This window comes from Tamandua tetradactyla, chromosome X, assembly GCF_023851605.1.
Source record: "Tamandua tetradactyla isolate mTamTet1 chromosome X, mTamTet1.pri, whole genome shotgun sequence".
In the NCBI taxonomy this organism is placed as follows: domain Eukaryota; kingdom Metazoa; phylum Chordata; class Mammalia; order Pilosa; family Myrmecophagidae; genus Tamandua; species Tamandua tetradactyla.
The window spans coordinates 15,285,743-15,299,004 of NC_135353.1; positions in this window are offsets into that span (position 1 = coordinate 15,285,743).

Below are 13,262 nucleotides of genomic sequence, written 5' to 3' on the forward strand. Positions count from 1 at the left end.
AGCCTTTTTTTTTTTTTTTTACCAGTTGAGTGGATTTGGCAGCCTTGTCAAATATCAATTGGCCATAGATGTGAGGGTATATGCCTTCACTCTCAATTCAATCCCATTGGTCAATATATCTATCTCCCAATATGCCAGTACCATACTGTTTTGACCGCATATCTTTGTAATATGCTTTGAAATTAGGAAGTATGCATCCTCCAACTTCTTTTTTCTATTTAACGATGTTTTGGCTATTCAGGGCCACTTACCCTTCTAAATAAGTTTGATAATTGGTTTTTCCATTTGTGCAAAGTAGGTTGTTGGAATTTTGATTGGGATTGCATTGAGTCTGCAAATCAATTTGGGTAGAATTGACATCTTAATGATATTTAGTCTTTCAATCCATGAACACACACCCATATACACATGCAAAAAAAAACAAGTAATTTTAACCAAATTTATACTTGGTGGCAGAGCTAGGGTTTGTACCAGGCTCTGCAGATCATATTCTTCAATACTATGCCTTAATTCCTCTCACAATTAATTTATTTTTCCTTCTATCTATCTATTGATGCATATTTGGGTTGTTTTCACTTTAACAATGTTACAAAAATGCTGCAATGCACCCCCTGTACATATTTTTATATTCACATGTGATATATATTGTGTTACAGTTTCTTTAGGGTATAAACCTGCAAGTGGAATTGTTGGTTCTTAGGGAATACAGATCTTCAATTTTTTTAGATAGTGACAAATTGCTTTCCAAATTGGCTTGCCAATTCATATGCCCATCAGTGCAGCAAGAGAGTCTCTGTTTGACCATGTAATTACCAAACCTTGGTATTGTCATACATTTAAATATTTACCTTATTAGTGAATATGTGATATCTCATTTCTTAATTTTATAGTTCTTTGCATCTAGCAACTATTATGCCTGTGTGTTGTGCTAATCCTTGAACTTGAGTTATATCATTCAATCCTCACAACACTTGCATGTAGTAAATATTCATTGTTTCCATTCTATAACCAAGGAAACTGAGGTAGAGAAAGGTCAACAAATTTTCCAATGTCACACAACCAATATGTGGAGGAAGCAGGATTTGAACCTTAGCAGTTTGTTTAAACAGCTGATATTCTTAAAAACTATTCAGTGACCCTCTTTTATACATGCATGGGGCATTTTTGGAATTTATATTATGCCCATTGGTTCATTTGATTATGACAAATCACACACTTTGGTTGACTTTTTTTTTTACTGTCTTGATATATAGTAGGGCAAGCTTCCTCATCTTGTATATTTTATTGAAAATTGTATTGATTATCCCTACATTTTTTTTTTTGTATTTTAAAATCAACTTCTCATGTTCCATGAAAAATCATGTCAGAAGTTTTGCTAAAAGAAGGTTATGTTCCAAGATCAGTTTTGAGGGGTTTAAAGTCATAATGACATTGAGACATGAACATGGTAAAATCCTCATATGTAAGGTCAAATTTTATGCCCTTCAAAAAAATTGTGCAATTTTTCCCATCAAGGTTTTTCACAGATTTTGTTATATTTAATCTTAAGTAGCACCCTTCCTTGTTGTTACTCTGAATGAGATTTTTTAATAACATTTTTAATTGGTTGTTAAGGCATATGGGAATTCTATTAATTACAAGATGTTATTCTTGCATGCAACAAACTTACTGAATTCCTTATTAATTGTAATAGCTAATTTAGATATACTTTTGGATTTTCTATGTAGTCAATCAAGTTGTCTGTGAATTTATACCATTTTGTTACTTACTTTATAATCCTGAAATCACTTATTTTTTTTGTCATGTCTTACTGCATTGACTAAGGCATCTAGTACGATGATAAAATATAAAGATGATGAATTTTAGAGGCTATTGTTACTAACTTGTAAATAACAGTTTTTAAAGTTATAACAATAAATATGACATTTATTATAGTTTCTGATACCTACATGTTATGAATTAGAGAAACTCTTATAGTCTTAGTTCCCTAATATCTTCATCATGAATGGCTTCCAGTTTTATATTATAGTAGTTGTTTACTGTGAAACGATCATTATTATGCTTGGTTAAATATCATTTTATTATGGTGCATCTTATATTTTATGCTTTGATGAATTTAGTTTGTTAATATTTTATTAAGTATTATTACATGTATTCTGATTAATGAGATTAGCCCAGAAGTTTTTATTCTTGTATTGTTCTTGTCAAGTTTTGGTATCCTGGGTTATTTCAGCCTCATAAAATGAGACTTTTCCTGGGCAACTTTTCTTCTCATTGGCTGTCTGAGTTTTTTTAAGATAGGAATTTTTTACTCCTTGAACATATACAAAAGCAGACCTTTAAAATTTTCTGTGCCTTGTATTTATTTTTGCAAGGAGGTGTGATATTTCTAACTAGATGAAATGTATACAGCAGTTATGGATTTTATTTAGATTTTCTACTTTTTCTTAAATGTGCTTATTTTTTTCTAGAAATGTGTCATTTGCATGTTTCCAAATGTATTTATGGTCTTTATAATATTCTCTTGATTCTCAATATTTTAAGAATATCTGCATTTGTCTCCATTTATGATGTCCTAGTGTTGGCTTTTTTTTGTATGCTGTGTGGTGGGGGTCACACTTCATTCATTTTTTCCATGTGCATATCCCATTATTGCAGCAACATTTGTTGAATTTTTTTGCAGGGGGAGTGGAGTGCATGGGCTGGGATTCGAACCCAGGTCTCCTGCATGGCAGGAGAGACTTCTACCACTGAACTATCTTTGCACCCCACAAGTTTTAACTTTCACTTCATTTTTGCCTAGAAAAATCTTGTCAGACATTTTCTCTTTTTATTACTCTTTTAAATATTTGGCTTTGGCTTTGCCAATTCTCTTCATTGTTTATAATTTTATTCATTTATTCTTGTTAGGTATATGCATTCTTTTCTTCTACTTTTTTGGGGCGCTTTAGGCTATGATTATTTTTCTATCCTTTTTTAAAGGAACACTTTGCTAAGTAATCTTCAATCTTTCTTATTTCTTACCTAAAAAGTCCCACTAAGTACAAATTTGCTGCGTCCCACACATTTTAATATGCAATGATTTCATCGTTATTCAGTTCTAAGCATTTTGTAAATCTCATCTTCCTGCTATCTTTTTTACTATTCCAATCTAGCATTATCACATTGTAATAAAAATTTGGACTTCCTGATGTAAGTTTTCTGGAAATAACCAACCTTCCTTTGCAGGCTGGTATGTGTTCGTTGCTGCCAATGCTTCAGGTGTGTGCTTGACAAGGAGCTGCATTGTCTGTTTAACGACAAGGTTCTCTCTCTCCCTCTCTGTCTCTTTCTCTCTCTAGCCACCAACACTGCCAAATTGCATGACTAATTAATTCATAAAACTTCATTTTTCTACTGCTGTTTTACATATTTTCTTTCTTCAAAAAAAGCTCTTATAATACCTGATTTTGTAGTGAAGTATTTATCATAAAACTGTTTGTATTGCCATGATAACCACTGTGAAGTTGTGAGCTTGTAAAATGTCTACTCTCCAGGTTGATCTCAAATTTGGTTTCCAGCTTCCTAGAAGGTTTATTTGTTAAATAATATCCATTTAGTAAATTATTTGGGCAAAAAATTGCACCACCCAATTCTCATCTGGGTGAAGTGTGGCGGTTCCATGGCATTCATAAAAAATGAAAAATAGCCCATTAACTTGAAGTGCAATTATTTTATTAGTCTTCTAAATCAGTTAAAGCAAAAATAAAGTTTGACACCCCCCCATCCACACCCACATTCTGTATTCAATATACAGATTAAAACTCTCAAACAGTTCATCATCTAGCAGGTGGAAATATGATGATACACAAATGATTATAAAAAGGTAAGAATAAGTGAAATGCCATCAGGACAGGAAGTAGCCTTGACCCATCTAACTCTTTGACCCATTATTGCCTAATGTTGTCCCCACCAGATAGTCACAGCTCAATTAATACCTGTTAAATGAAAAAAAAATTGTATGTAGGTGGCCTCAAGTATCTCACATTACAGGTGCAGAGATGGTCATTAAACAAATAATTACATATCTGAACAGAATGTGTGATTTCGTACTGTGTAAAGAACTCGGCACTGAACTTCCGTTGAATGTGTGTGCCCATTGACCTATCACATAGACAATACTATCTAACAGTTTTGCATGTATGTATGTATGTATGTATGCCCCCCCCCCCCAATCATTACCAACAAAAGTGGAGGACCGGGACACTATGTGCAGAAGTGAAGCTAGGAAGTGAAAATCCCCTGACCGAGGTATAACTCCAAGAACCATTCCCATAGAGCATTGACATATATTGTGTTATAACAGGGGCATTAGAGTCCCTGGCCCCAGCCACTAAAACCTAAAACCTTCAGCTTGTCTATAAGCCACCACAGCCACTATAACATCAGCTTTCCCCTACTGCTATCTCTTTATCTCTCTCTCTCTCTCTGTCTCTCCTACTTTTAGATTTCTTTCTTTTAAGCTCAGTTATTTTGATTACATTTTTTAGCATCCAATATATTTTTGTAGGGGGTCAGAAGCTTGGCTTCACTTGTTAAATTTGCTATATACAGGCACGCTCTCTGGTGATGGTTATTAATTCATTGAATCATTCACACATACCTAAGAAACATTCATTTAATGGTTTTTCATATTCAGGAATATATTAGATGCTATGAGGGAATAAAATGACAGAATAATAATAAACCATTATGCGTAGCCAAATGCTAAAGAACATTCAGGCATTATAAATTGCCTCCGTGAACTAAACACTGGAAGAAAGCAAGAAGAAGTAGTCTATAGAAAAAGTTTGAAAACTAATGAACATCCTGCCAAAGAGCCCTTTCCAAACTCATGGAGGAGAGGCATGTTAAAAAGGGATTAAAAGTATGATGAGAATGGTTTGGAAAGCTACCGATGTTCCCTCAGACATTACACCATATTTCTAGATCAGCTACACATTACTATTGATTTCACATGATAGTGTCAAGTTGAACTAATATTACAACATGAGATTGAATTGAAATTGATGTACCTGAATAATTCAAGCTTTTATTATTTTGTCAGCCCTTTTTGAAGAGCATATGCATTTTTAAAATGAAGTTTCTTAAAAAATATATGGGTTTCCAAAAATGTGAGCAACCCCCAAAGTTTAAAGGTTGTAACGCATGTATATATTATATTCCAATTATTCGTCAAACACCAGGATGATAGTTGAGAAATGTGAACTCTGTCACGAAAATGTGGGAACAGTATATAAACAACACCTCTCATCATCTAACTTCATCTTAGGATCATTAATTGATGAAATGACAGTCTTGAACATTTTGTAAATTAATTTGCCAGAAAATGGGCATGGGGACTGAGTAAACTTGCAAGAACCAGAATTAGGAAATGACATACTTTGTGAGAGAGAGAAAAAACAACATGTTTTCCTCTAGCTTAAATAATATATTGCAAATTTATTGAAAGCAGTTACAGCAGTTGATATCTGTTACAGATATTGAAAGAGCAGTTTCAGAATATCTGCACTTGGGGAAAAAATGTCTATTTTCATTTCAGAGAAGGAAGACAGCCAGACTAAAAACAAAAATAACAACAGGGTGGTGTGACGGTGGTTCAGTGGCTGAGTTCTCACCTGCCATGCCGGAGACCCAGGTTTGTTCCCTGGTGTCTGCTCATGCAAATAAATAAATAAATAACAGCAAAAATGACAAGCAACAATTAAAAAACTCTGAGCTAAGCCACTAAGCAGTTTTCTGAACAAATAAGTGATGCTCTTTTCTCATTCCATCTCAATTGCCTATTGCCCGACTCTTACCAATTTAACCATTCTGCTCTTTTTCCATAGTATTAAGCAGGTGAAAGTTTGGGCACCCAGCAGGTGGTTACAATTCCCAAATCCTCCTGCTGCTAAGTGTTGCCATGTGAATGGTGTTTGTGTGGAAGTGCAAGACATACCACTTCCACGGCTGGGCCTTAAAACACTGCATGCAAATTTCTCTATGCTTGCTTCCTTTCTCTGCTCTAGAACACAGAGATGTATGCAAACCAACTCTGAACTTGCTGATGAGGACAAGGCCCAGGGAGAAGCGTAGAGAAATAAGAATGAAATAAGAAGCAAGTCCCTACGTGACCACACGAAACTGAACAGCCTGCCTATTTACTCTGGACTGTTAACGTGAGAGAAAGATAATGGCAAATCAATTTTATGACTCACAGCTCTGTTCTGAAACAGAAATTCTATTCAATTATAAATGTTTCATATCCAATAAGTGATTCATCATAAAATTGCTGGGTTAGTTTGAGACAGAAACAACTCTGGACAAGGGATCAAAACAACATTGCCTAACCTCTAACTTTCATCAAATGTGGATTCATATTGCCCCACTCATACAAATTATACAAATAGACCATCTACAATTGAACGTGGTTTTCCCATTAAAGATGATGAAAATTTCCAACTATGATAATACCCCTCAAACAGTAAGGATTAAAACCTATCACACAGGGAATTTGAAGTCAAAGTACTTGGGATTATATAGGAAATATTCAGCCAAAGACACTATGGTCATGGATGAAACCGAAAATCATTATTTATATCTTTTTTTCAATAAAATTAATAAAGGCAGCACACAAATTAAAGACCTCAGATATATTTACATAACCAAGTAATAATGGTACCATCAACTTCCATTTATCATCACTTGCTTTATAAATACTCATCTATGTGCTCTCCCTCTGCAATTTGAAGAAGGGCTGCTTCTTTGTTTTATTGCATATTATAAGAAATACCAAGAGGCATTTTATCCTCTTTGTTTCACCATTCAAATATTTAATATCTGTCTGACTTTGCATTTACTTGCAACTTTTGCCTCCTGGGATCGTCTTGACTTCCAGAGATACAGAGTAACCTGAATGCCTGAGAAATAAAAAAATAAACAGACAAAACCAAAACCAAACCAAAGCCAAAACCAAACAAAGTAAGCCTTCAGTTAGTTTAAGTGATTTCACATGCTCAAGTTGCTGTTCTCAAATTTTCTGCCTACTCTGAAATGTTTGTATCTTAGTTCATCATAATTATTTCATGCTAAAGAGCACACCAACAGTGTGTTATAGAATTCTTACTCCATCTTCCTGAGAGACACAGGAGCTCAATTTTAAGATACACATTTTACTTTTCCTCAACTTCTTCTTTCTCTCCCAAATTAGCACTTCAAAAATGCCAATGCTGTTTTACCATCTTTAAAAATTTCCAATGTTTATTCCCTCTTTTGATAGATTTCCTCCAGAAAGGGGCTTTGCAATTTGTGTTATACCATCTTGTGAATAATGAACTAAAATGATTTCAATTGTTTGTCTTCATAGTTCAATAGGAGTCTAGTGCTTAAAGATATGTATTCTTTTCATGCAACATAGCCTTACTAGTCAAGCCTTCTCTTCAATCACATGTTCAACATTAGAAGTAGCATTCCATTTCAATACTGAAGGGAAAACTGCCTCTGCTGCATTTATTTTGAAATGGTATAAATAATATATGGACTATTTAAGGCATTTTGAAGGGTGATATTGACATACCTGATTTAAACCATAACTTCATTTTGGGAAATAACCCTTTTAGAAGATGAAACCCCACTGTGCTGGAAGAAGTTTTCTCATGGTTTTTCTTAAACATGTGTGGAATTAAACTTAAGAAAATTAACATTCTTCATTAGGGTGGAATTGGGAGGCAATGTAATATGGTTGTTAAGAGCATCACCTGGAGTCAGCTAAAAATGGAATTTAAACACCTGATCACTACTTAATAATTTGATGGTTTGGGAAAATTATTTAATTTCACTAATTCTCAGACTCTTATCTGTAAAACTGAAATAGGAATAGTACCTAGCTCAGTAGATTGCCTTGAAAACTAAAGTATATAATGTTTCTATGTATTAGGTATGGTGTTTTTATACAGTAAGTACTCAGTAAACAGTTGTTTTTCAATAATTCACAGTTGAGGATTTATCATTACATATGTCTATTTCTTATTCATATTTCAGGATGCTTTAGTGTTGCAGTCTATACTTCTATACTCCCCTTGCCCTTACACCTCTAGTTCATATAGCTAGTGTCCTTGAAGCAACACTCATACTCACTTGAGACCACTTATCTTTTCATGAAACTCAGTAGGATTTAATCTATCCCTTTAATCCATTTAATCCCCCCATGTCTCTTACCATATCAGGTTTTATAAAGTAGAATATGCTTACATTGTTCTTTCAAATAGTATTATGAACCTGCCCTGCCTTCCTAAATTTTCCTGGAAGATAGCAGAATTCCTGTTAACTACATATACTTGGGGGTTTTCAGCAAACTACTGGAGGTTCTGCTCCACAAACAAGAAGGAGTAAAAGAAGAAAAAAAACACTACTTCAGATCGGGTCCCCATGAAGCAGACTGAGGTGGAGTTTGGCATGCACAGTATTTACTAAGGCATGCCATTGGGTTCAACACCTGTGGAAGGGAAGGGAAAATGGATTGGCTGAGGGAGAAGTTGAGTCACAATACAGACCTGAAGAAAGCCTTGTCTGACACCACTGAAAGCTTGGAAATGAGATTGGCATTTCAGAGTTGTCTCAAATTGAGCCAAGACGGCCAAGCCTTTTAACTCTTGTATCAATCCAATCTTCAATGTGGTTTCCCTTAGAAAGGGGTTTGGCCTTGGGTGAAGTAGCTCTCTGAAGCTGAGGCAATTCTGACAGTTGGGTAGCAAAGCCTTTACTGAAGTGGTGCCTCAAATATCTCTAACAAAGGGATTAGGGAAACAGGGGAGAAAGATGAAACAATACAGGAGAAAGATGAAGATAATTCCCAGAATGATAATAAAGGGAGCGACCAAAATGACAGCTGTGTATCAGGCCTAGAGAACCTACATTCCACATTGGAACTAGATGATCAAGAGCTCTAAGAGGCTTTTATATATATCTTTATGTCTTTAAGGAGGAACAGAGCTAAATTAACAGCTTATATGATGTGTTTAAATTTATTGTGAGGAGAGTTATAGCTCTAATAGAGAGTTTGAGGATGTGTTAATGGCAGATGCATAGAATACTAGGTAAACAAGAAAGGAGAAAAATATTGGCTGAATGGTGGAAGAAAAAGTTATTCAAGAAGGGTATCTTCGTACATTACTATATAGGTCATTTATGAGTAGTAATTGCATATACATAATAAAAATACCAAATATTAACCCAAAGAAATTCTGAAATAACTGAATTGAGGAGCTACAAAGAGGAAAAATGTACCTGTGTGGGATGGAGCTGGGAATGTAGTGAAAGAGATTACAAGTTTTACCCTCCATGGTCAGTGGAAAGCCAGTGGAAGACACGTAAACCAGAAAAACTACAAAGAACGGAAATATGTGGATAAACAACAGAAAATAGACAAATGTTTTGCAGTTAGTTGCTTTCACACCAATAGAAAATTGGAGCACAAGAAGAAAGAGCTATTTGTGTGTGTGTGTGTGTGTGTGTGTGAGAGAGAGAGAGAGAGAGAGAGAGAGAGAGATTGGGAGAAAGAGGGAGAGACCCTCTGGAACTACATGGATGAATTTAATAAAAAAAATAAAAGTAAGCTAAAATGAGATACCTTTCTCTCCAGGTTCATTATCCCTTTCCCATCGTGGTAACTTTAGTATTATTCCAAATGCTCTAGAGCAAATCAATATGACTCAATTAAGAGAGACTGAGTTCTTAAGAACACAATACTGTCATGTGCATGCAAGGGCGAGAACTCACATTTAACTCTAAATATTTCCTTGGTTAAACTTACCTAACTAGTAAAAATTAGTCTAGGTCATTTTTACCCATTGGCCATTTATGAGATCCCTCATTATAGATTTTCTCTTTAATATTCCAGAAAGAAAACTGTCACTATTATTATTATTATTATTATTATTATTATTATTAATCTTCCTAACTCTAGGAGCAGCTAGAGCTAAAATTCTATTTCCTTATCGGTTTTAATAATAAAGGAATGGAATATCTATTTGAATTTGGAGATAAAGTTTTCTTCCTCAAAACAAACCAACCTAAAAAACTTTCCTCCAATAGAAATTTTTTTATTGTGAAAAATAACATGTATACAAAACAGTAATAAATTTCAAAACACAGTGCAACAATTAGTTATAGAACAGATTTCAGAGTTTGATATGGGTTACAGTTCACAGTTTTAGGTTTTTCCTTCTAGCTGCTCTAAGACACTGGAGACTAACAGAAATATCAATATAATGATTCAGTAGTCATACTTATTTATAAAATCCTATATTTTCTTTTATAACTCTACTTTCTCCTCTGATATTACCCCAATATTTAGGGGTATTTAGGCTATGCCCATTCTAACCTTTTCATATTGAAAAGGGCTGTTGATAATATGGGATAGGGAGATGGAACTAGCTGATGTTCTGGAGAGAATGGCCCCTCTAGGTTTCAGGATTTATCTGGTCCAGGGAACCATCTGGAGGTTGTAGGTTTCTGGAAAGTTACCCTAGTGCATGGAACCTTTGTAGAATCTTATATATTGCCCTAGGTGTTCTTTAGGATTGGCTGGAATGGTTTTGGTTGGGGTTTAGCAAGTTATGATAGGTAGCAATGTCTAACTGAGAGTTGCATAAAAGTGACCTCATGAGTAGTCTCTTGACTATTTGAACTCGCTCAGCCACTGATACCATATTTGTTACAATTCTTTCCCCCCTTTTGGTTCTAATAGAAATTGTATTTGAAAGATGAGATAAAAATTTGGCCCTACAATTATAAATCTAATGACTCTGGACCCATCTTTATTCACTATGCACTCTCTTAAGTTTCATGGATCCTGGTTGCTGAGTATTCATTTAAGCGCCACCTAGCATCAAGAGCAATTTCCAGGACTTTGAACAGTGCCTAGCTCATAATAAGTCCTCACTAAATGTTTGAGAAAAGAACTCAACCATCTTGCTTCTGAAAATAATTATTAAGTAGTAGTTAATGTTTTGAAGGAAAATAAAATGGATTCCTAACCTCAATATAGAGAAAACCCTCCTAATGAGGGGAACACACAATAGAAGCATATTTAAAGACTCAATATATGTATAACATTCATATATAAATAAATCATCAGGATTTGAAATGCCACTGATCTTATTTTTATAACAATGAAGCAAAATGGAGAATTAAAAAAATAAATCCATGTCTCACTTTCTTCTTTTCAAGTCTAAAGATTTATGTGACTTAAACATGCAAAAATTTGACCAGACCAAAGATGGAGAAACCATGCACACCCAGTTAAGGGAAGTTTTAGGGAGGGAACTGAGAAATGGAAAGAAAAGAGCAGTATGCAAGTACCACCTCTGATACCTCTGAAAAATGCTCCCATTCACAGAATGCCCTGGGCTGCCTTGAAGCTAATTTTAGCATGGTGTCCCATCTAGAAGAAACAAAAATCGACTCCAAATATCATTGAAAAGTAACCTGGGTCTTTCTGGAAGTGGTCTTGAAGAAACAGCAGGAGGACTTGCTAATACACCTGGTGTGCTGGTTTGAATCTGTTAAGAACCCCAGATAGAAATAATAATAATAAAAAGAACCCAAGAAAATAGTTTTTCAATCCATTCCAGTAGGTGCAGACCTATTTTGAGTGGGACCTTTTTTGGTTAGGCTATTTCAATTGAGATATGACTCAGCCCATTCAAGGTGGTCCTTAATTCTTCACTGGAGTCCTTTGTGAAAAGGATAAGAAAAAAAACAACAACAACAGTAAGAGCCCAGAGTAGCTGAGAGAGAAATGCCCAGAGACATTTGGAGACAGCCATTGAAACCAGAACCAGAAGAGAAAGACCAGCAGACATTACCATGTGTCTTCCCATGTGAGGGAGGAATTTTGAATGCCAGCAACATTTCCTCAGAGAAGGTATCTTCCTATTTATCCCTTAATGTGGACATTTATATGGCCATAGAACTATAACTTGTAACTTAGTAAATACCCACTGTTAAAAACAAACCCACTTCTGGTATACCACCACATTCTGGCAGCTTTAGCAAACCAAAACACATGGTTATCTTTCTTACACCCAATTTTTCATTTTTCACAACTGCTCCAATCTCTCCCAAGTTCTCCTATTCTCCTCCACCTCTTTTTCCAGAAACTCCCACTCTACCTGAATTATCTGGTAACTCCTTCATCTTCTCTGTTCAGGCTTCTTTAGGTTCATTCCACATATCTGATATCTTTATCTTTCTTCTCCAGGAAGGTCCAAGAAGAATGTGTTTACCCCTTAGCTTGGTTTCTCATCACTTCTTACCTTGTTTGACACACCAACAGCTTGGAAGTCAAGAAGCCCAAAGTATCCCTGTGAGTATTTAAGTGGAAACAGTGATGACCTTTAGGTGGTAGAGTTTTAAATGATTTTGGTTTTCTTCTTTATGCTTTCCCCAATTTTAACATTTTTTTAATGCATGTTTCTCTTTTGTAATAACAAAAACTACTTAAAATTAAATCCTATTATGCTGATAAGACTTGCCAGTGGCTCCAGATATTTTAATTTTGAACTTGCAATAGACTACATGCTACCCAGCCTTGATTGTCTATGTCTTGAAGCTTAGTGTCTTTTCCCAGGACTTGGAAACGTTTAAATTGCCTTCAAAGAAGTAATGAAGGACTGAAGATACTCTTGTTCACATTTCCAAAGGCACTGGTACTTCTTCAATGCCATGCTTGGCGAATTCTGAGATGTCTCCATGATCTTCACCCCCTGGTGTTACTCTTGCAATTATGTTATGATACATAGCAAAAGGGATTATGCAGGTGTGATTAAAGTTACTAGTCAGTTGACCAAAAGATCACAAAATTATCTGGGCTGGCCTAAACTAACCATATGAACCCTTAAAAAGCAGAGAGTTATTTTCTGGCTGCTAACAGAAGAGGACATCAGAGAGAATCCAAACACGACAGAGATTCAACACAAAAGAGTTTCTCTGTGGCTGGCTCTTAGGTGGAGGGGACATGGGGCCAGACTTGAAGCTGAAAGTGGTCCCCAGACAATAGCCAGCAAAGAAATGGGCGACCTCAGACCTAAAGCTGCAGAGAACCAAATTCTGCCAACAGACTGAATGAGCTTGGCGGTAGATTCTTCTCCAGAGCTTCCAGATAGAGCTCAGTATGGCTGATACCTTGACTTTGACCTTCTGGGGCCTTAAGTCAAGATTATCCTGATTTCTGAGCTATG